This window comes from Anomaloglossus baeobatrachus, chromosome 4 (assembly GCF_048569485.1).
Source record: "Anomaloglossus baeobatrachus isolate aAnoBae1 chromosome 4, aAnoBae1.hap1, whole genome shotgun sequence".
NCBI lineage: Eukaryota > Metazoa > Chordata > Amphibia > Anura > Aromobatidae > Anomaloglossus > Anomaloglossus baeobatrachus.
Genome location: NC_134356.1, coordinates 647,812,822 through 647,820,321, shown reverse-complemented (window position 1 = coordinate 647,820,321; position 7,500 = coordinate 647,812,822). Strand labels below are relative to the sequence as shown.

The 7,500-nt window shown below is 38.9% G+C and overlaps 2 non-coding genes across 2 annotated transcripts; both read right to left on the bottom strand.

The window, feature by feature from the left end:
* Window positions 1-1,364: 1,364 nt before the first annotated feature.
* TRNAE-UUC (transfer RNA glutamic acid (anticodon UUC)) lies at window positions 1,365-1,436 on the bottom strand. Its single transcript has one exon. It is a non-coding gene; the product is annotated as a tRNA-Glu (tRNA).
* Window positions 1,437-2,459: 1,023 nt separating this feature from the next.
* Window positions 2,460-2,531, bottom strand: TRNAE-UUC (transfer RNA glutamic acid (anticodon UUC)). Its single transcript has one exon. It is a non-coding gene; the product is annotated as a tRNA-Glu (tRNA).
* Between the last annotated feature and the right edge of the window lie 4,969 nt (window positions 2,532-7,500).

The following is a 7,500-nucleotide window of genomic DNA, read 5'->3' as shown; positions in this document are numbered from 1 at the left end:
TTCTACAGATTAGAATGGAAATTGGAGGCCAAAGGACAGGCCATACGAGTTGTTGAGTTCCTCGACATTTTGAAGTAAAAAAAAATAGTTGAGAATAGTTTGAGCTATGAAACCTATAAATGTGTTGTGCTAGAGTTAGAAATGAAGTGCCAAGACCCTAACGTTTTGCAAATTTGGCTGCAAAGTGCAAATTTTACCTGAATGCTTTTTTATGCAAACAACAGTGTCTGCCTTTGAATTTCAGAGATAGTACAGAAAAAGCAGCATTCCCATACCAGGAGTCGAACCCGGGCCGCCTGGGTGAAAACCAGGAATCCTAACCGCTAGACCATATGGGAAGAGTTGTTCTCTCAAGACGTTCTCAATGTGAAAAAAGAAGAACTTAATTGCTTTGAGTAAGTAAGTTTGGCACATCCTTGCTAGAAGCTTGCCTCGTTAGCGCAGTAGGTAGCGCGTCAGTCTCATAATCTGAAGGTCGTGAGTTCGATCCTCACACGGGGCACTATGCTTTAGATATTTTGTCTCCATCTTGACTAGACAGCCAGAACTGTATCTACTCAGTACCAAAAAACGTCAGATATAAAGGAAGGGGGTTTTGGATCCTTTGAAACCAAATAGTTAAAAGTCAAAAGTAAAAATGATTTGTGATATGAATTCAAATGGAGTATTGAGCAAAAGAATGGAATGAATGTCCAAAATCTATTGTGGTCAGCATTTTTTGCTGCAAAGAGCAAATCCAAGCTAGACTGACTGTATGCATGGCTTGTGTCGACCTTTCAATGCGTGAATTATTACAGAAAAAGTGGCAATCCCATAGCAGGAATCGAACCAGTAAACTAAGAATACTGGTTGCTTGGTCAAATGGGATAACCCAAAGGGTCACAGAAAAAATGAGAGGCGTTAAAAAAAAAAAAAAAAAAAAAGTGTTGCTTTGATTAAATTTTTTTTTCCTTTCAACAGTTTAAACTTGACTCATTTGAACAGTAGTTAGGAGCTAGTGGCTTATTCTGATGGTTATGAGGTTTTCCCTCAGATAGGGTACAGTTCACTCTTTTCTTTGACTAGGGAGCTTGAGAACTTTGCCATTCAGTTGTTAAATTCTACAGATTAGAATGGAAATTGGAGGCCAAAGGACAGGCCATACGAGTTGTTGAGTTCCTCGACATTTTGAAGTAAAAAAAAATAGTTGAGAATAGTTTGAGCTATGAAACCTATAAATGTGTTGTGCTAGAGTTAGAAATGAAGTGCCAAGACCCTAACGTTTTGCAAATTTGGCTGCAAAGTGCAAATTTTACCTGAATGCTTTTTTATGCAAACAACAGTGTCTGCCTTTGAATTTCAGAGATAGTACAGAAAAAGCAGCATTCCCATACCGGGAGTCGAACCCGGGCCGCCTGGGTGAAAACCAGGAATCCTAACCGCTAGACCATATGGGAAGAGTTGTTCTCTCAAGACGTTCTCAATGTGAAAAAAGAAGAACTTAATTGCTTTGAGTAAGTAAGTTTGGCACATCCTTGCTAGAAGCTTGCCTCGTTAGCGCAGTAGGTAGCGCGTCAGTCTCATAATCTGAAGGTCGTGAGTTCGATCCTCACACGGGGCACTATGCTTTAGATATTTTGTCTCCATCTTGACTAGACAGCCAGAACTGTATCTACTCAGTACCAAAAAACGTCAGATATAAAGGAAGGGGGTTTTGGATCCTTTGAAACCAAATAGTTAAAAGTCAAAAGTAAAAATGATTTGTGATATGAATTCAAATGGAGTATTGAGCAAAAGAATGGAATGAATGTCCAAAATCTATTGTGGTCAGCATTTTTTGCTGCAAAGAGCAAATCCAAGCTAGACTGACTGTATGCATGGCTTGTGTCGACCTTTCAATGCGTGAATTATTACAGAAAAAGTGGCAATCCCATAGCAGGAATCGAACCAGTAAACTAAGAATACTGGTTGCTTGGTCAAATGGGATAACCCAAAGGGTCACAGAAAAAATGAGAGGCGTTAAAAAAAAAAAAAAAAAAGTGTTGCTTTGATTAATTTTTTTTTTCCTTTCAACAGTTTAAACTTGACTCATTTGAACAGTAGTTAGGAGCTAGTGGCTTATTCTGATGGTTATGAGGTTTTCCCTCAGATAGGGTACAGTTCACTCTTTTCTTTGACTAGGGAGCTTGAGAACTTTGCCATTCAGTTGTTAAATTCTACAGATTAGAATGGAAATTGGAGGCCAAAGGACAGGCCATACGAGTTGTTGAGTTCCTCGACATTTTGAAGTAAAAAAAAATAGTTGAGAATAGTTTGAGCTATGAAACCTATAAATGTGTTGTGCTAGAGTTAGAAATGAAGTGCCAAGACCCTAACGTTTTGCAAATTTGGCTGCAAAGTGCAAATTTTACCTGAATGCTTTTTTATGCAAACAACAGTGTCTGCCTTTGAATTTCAGAGATAGTACAGAAAAAGCAGCATTCCCATACCGGGAGTCGAACCCGGGCCGCCTGGGTGAAAACCAGGAATCCTAACCGCTAGACCATATGGGAAGAGTTGGTCTCTCAAGACGTTCTCAATGTGAAAAAAGAAGAACTTAATTGCTTTGAGTAAGTAAGTTTGGCACATCCTTGCTAGAAGCTTGCCTCGTTAGCGCAGTAGGTAGCGCGTCAGTCTCATGATCTGAAGGTCGTGAGTTCGATCCTCACTCGGGGCACTATGCTTTAGATATTTTGTCTCCATCTTGACTAGACAGCCAGAACTGTATCTACTCAGTACCAAAAAACGTCAGATATAAAGGAAGGGGGTTTTGGATCCTTTGAAACCAAATAGTTAAAAGTCAAAAGTAAAAATGATTTGTGATATGAATTCAAATGGAGTATTGAGCAAAAGAATGGAATGAATGTCCAAAATCTATTGTGGTCAGCATTTTTTGCTGCAAAGAGCAAATCCAAGCTAGACTGACTGTATGCATGGCTTGTGTCGACCTTTCAATGCGTGAATTATTACAGAAAAAGTGGCAATCCCATAGCAGGAATCGAACCAGTAAACTAAGAATACTGGTTGCTTGGTCAAATGGGATAACCCAAAGGGTCACAGAAAAAATGAGAGGCGTTAAAAAAAAAAAAAAAAAAAAAAAGTGTTGCTTTGATTAAATTTTTTTTTCCTTTCAACAGTTTAAACTTGACTCATTTGAACAGTAGTTAGGAGCTAGTGGCTTATTCTGATGGTTATGAGGTTTTCCCTCAGATAGGGTACAGTTCACTCTTTTCTTTGACTAGGGAGCTTGAGAACTTTGCCATTCAGTTGTTAAATTCTACAGATTAGAATGGAAATTGGAGGCCAAAGGACAGGCCATACGAGTTGTTGAGTTCCTCGACATTTTGAAGTAAAAAAAAATAGTTGAGAATAGTTTGAGCTATGAAACCTATAAATGTGTTGTGCTAGAGTTAGAAATGAAGTGCCAAGACCCTAACGTTTTGCAAATTTGGCTGCAAAGTGCAAATTTTACCTGAATGCTTTTTTATGCAAACAACAGTGTCTGCCTTTGAATTTCAGAGATAGTACAGAAAAAGCAGCATTCCCATACCGAGAGTCGAACCCGGGCCGCCTGGGTGAAAACCAGGAATCCTAACCGCTAGACCATATGGGAAGAGTTGTTCTCTCAAGACGTTCTCAATGTGAAAAAAGAAGAACTTAATTGCTTTGAGTAAGTAAGTTTGGCACATCCTTGCTAGAAGCTTGCCTCGTTAGCGCAGTAGGTAGCGCGTCAGTCTCATGATCTGAAGGTCGTGAGTTCGATCCTCACACGGGGCACTATGCTTTAGATATTTTGTCTCCATCTTGACTAGACAGCCAGAACTGTATCTACTCAGTACCGAAAAACGTCAGATATAAAGGAAGGGGGTTTTGGATCCTTTGAAACCAAATAGTTAAAAGTCAAAAGTAAAAATGATTTGTGATATGAATTCAAATGGAGTATTGAGCAAAAGAATGGAATGAATGTCCAAAATCTATTGTGGTCAGCATTTTTTGCTGCAAAGAGCAAATCCAAGCTAGACTGACTGTATGCATGGCTTGTGTCGACCTTTCAATGCGTGAATTATTACAGAAAAAGTGGCAATCCCATAGCAGGAATCGAACCAGTAAACTAAGAATACTGGTTGCTTGGTCAAATGGCATAACCCAAAGGGTCACAGAAAAAATGAGAGGCGTTAAAAAAAAAAAAAAAAAAGTGTTGCTTTGATTAAATTTTTTTTCCTTTCAACAGTTTAAACTTGACTCATTTGAACAGTAGTTAGGAGCTAGTGGCTTATTCTGATGGTTATGAGGTTTTCCCTCAGATAGGGTTCAGTTCACTCTTTTCTTTGACTAGGGAGCTTGAGAACTTTGCCATTCAGTTGTTAAATTCTACAGATTAGAATGGAAATTGGAGGCCAAAGGACAGGCCATACGAGTTGTTGAGTTCCTCGACATTTTGAAGTAAAAAAAAATAGTTGAGAATAGTTTGAGCTATGAAACCTATAAATGTGTTGTGCTAGAGTTAGAAATGAAGTGCCAAGACCCTAACGTTTTGCAAATTTGGCTGCAAAGTGCAAATTTTACCTGAATGCTTTTTTATGCAAACAACAGTGTCTGCCTTTGAATTTCAGAGATAGTACAGAAAAAGCAGCATTCCCATACCAGGAGTCGAACCCGGGCCGCCTGGGTGAAAACCAGGAATCCTAACCGCTAGACCATATGGGAAGAGTTGTTCTCTCAAGACGTTCTCAATGTGAAAAAAGAAGAACTTAATTGCTTTGAGTAAGTAAGTTTGGCACATCCTTGCTAGAAGCTTGCCTCGTTAGCGCAGTAGGTAGCGCGTCAGTCTCATAATCTGAAGGTCGTGAGTTCGATCCTCACACGGGGCACTATGCTTTAGATATTTTGTCTCCATCTTGACTAGACAGCCAGAACTGTATCTACTCAGTACCAAAAAACGTCAGATATAAAGGAAGGGGGTTTTGGATCCTTTGAAACCAAATAGTTAAAAGTCAAAAGTAAAAATGATTTGTGATATGAATTCAAATGGAGTATTGAGCAAAAGAATGGAATGAATGTCCAAAATCTATTGTGGTCAGCATTTTTTGCTGCAACGAGCAAATCCAAGCTAGACTGACTGTATGCATGGCTTGTGTCGACCTTTCAATGCGTGAATTATTACAGAAAAAGTGGCAATCCCATAGCAGGAATCGAACCAGTAAACTAAGAATACTGGTTGCTTGGTCAAATGGGATAACCCAAAGGGTCACAGAAAAAATGAGAGGCGTTAAAAAAAAAAAAAAAAAAAAAGTGTTGCTTTGATTAAATTTTTTTTTCCTTTCAACAGTTTAAACTTGACTCATTTGAACAGTAGTTAGGAGCTAGTGGCTTATTCTGATGGTTATGAGGTTTTCCCTCAGATAGGGTACAGTTCACTCTTTTCTTTGACTAGGGAGCTTGAGAACTTTGCCATTCAGTTGTTAAATTCTACAGATTAGAATGGAAATTGGAGGCCAAAGGACAGGCCATACGAGTTGTTGAGTTCCTCGACATTTTGAAGTAAAAAAAAATAGTTGAGAATAGTTTGAGCTATGAAACCTATAAATGTGTTGTGCTAGAGTTAGAAATGAAGTGCCAAGACCCTAACGTTTTGCAAATTTGGCTGCAAAGTGCAAATTTTACCTGAATGCTTTTTTATGCAAACAACAGTGTCTGCCTTTGAATTTCAGAGATAGTACAGAAAAAGCAGCATTCCCATACCGGGAGTCGAACCCGGGCCGCCTGTGTGAAAACCAGGAATCCTAACCGCTAGACCATATGGGAAGAGTTGTTCTCTCAAGACGTTCTCAATGTGAAAAAAGAAGAACTTAATTGCTTTGAGTAAGTAAGTTTGGCACATCCTTGCTAGAAGCTTGCCTCGTTAGCGCAGTAGGTAGCGCGTCAGTCTCATAATCTGAAGGTCGTGAGTTCGATCCTCACACGGGGCACTATGCTTTAGATATTTTGTCTCCATCTTGACTAGACAGCCAGAACTGTATCTACTCAGTACCAAAAAACGTCAGATATAAAGAAAGGGGGTTTTGGATCCTTTGAAACCAAATAGTTAAAAGTCAAAAGTAAAAATGATTTGTGATATGAATTCAAATGGAGTATTGAGCAAAAGAATGGAATGAATGTCCAAAATCTATTGTGGTCAGCATTTTTTGCTGCAAAGAGCAAATCCAAGCTAGACTGACTGTATGCATGGCTTGTGTCGACCTTTCAATGCGTGAATTATTACAGAAAAAGTGGCAATCCCATAGCAGGAATCGAACCAGTAAACTAAGAATACTGGTTGCTTGGTCAAATGGGATAACCCAAAGGGTCACAGAAAAAATGAGAGGCGTTAAAAAAAAAAAAAAAAAAAAAAAAAAAAAGTGTTGCTTTGATTAATTTTTTTTTTCCTTTCAACAGTTTAAACTTGACTCATTTGAACAGTAGTTAGGAGCTAGTGGCTTATTCTGATGGTTATGAGGTTTTCCCTCAGATAGGGTACAGTTCACTCTTTTCTTTGACTAGGGAGCTTGAGAACTTTGCCATTCAGTTGTTAAATTCTACAGATTAGAATGGAAATTGGAGGCCAAAGGACAGGCCATACGAGTTGTTGAGTTCCTCGACATTTTGAAGTAAAAAAAAATAGTTGAGAATAGTTTGAGCTATGAAACCTATAAATGTGTTGTGCTAGAGTTAGAAATGAAGTGCCAAGACCCTAACGTTTTGCAAATTTAGCTGCAAAGTGCAAATTTTACCTGAATGCTTTTTTATGCAAACAACAGTGTCTGCCTTTGAATTTCAGAGATAGTACAGAAAAAGCAGCATTCCCATACCGGGAGTCAAACCCGGGCCGCCTGGGTGAAAACCAGGAATCCTAACCGCTAGACCATATGGGAAGAGTTGGTCTCTCAAGACGTTCTCAATGTGAAAAAAGAAGAACTTAATTGCTTTGAGTAAGTAAGTTTGGCACATCCTTGCTAGAAGCTTGCCTCGTTAGCGCAGTAGGTAGCGCGTCAGTCTCATGATCTGAAGGTCGTGAGTTCGATCCTCACTTGGGGCACTATGCTTTAGATATTTTGTCTCCATCTTGACTAGACAGCCAGAACTGTATCTACTCAGTACCAAAAAACGTCAGATATAAAGGAAGGGGGTTTTGGATCCTTTGAAACCAAATAGTTAAAAGTCAAAAGTAAAAATGATTTGTGATATGAATTCAAATGGAGTATTGAGCAAAAGAATGGAATGAATGTCCAAAATCTATTGTGGTCAGCATTTTTTGCTGCAAAGAGCAAATCCAAGCTAGACTGACTGTATGCATGGCTTGTGTCGACCTTTCAATGCGTGAATTATTACAGAAAAAGTGGCAATCCCATAGCAGGAATCGAACCAGTAAACTAAGAATACTGGTTGCTTGGTCAAATGGCATAACCCAAAGGGTCACAGAAAAAATGAGAGGCGTTAAAAAAA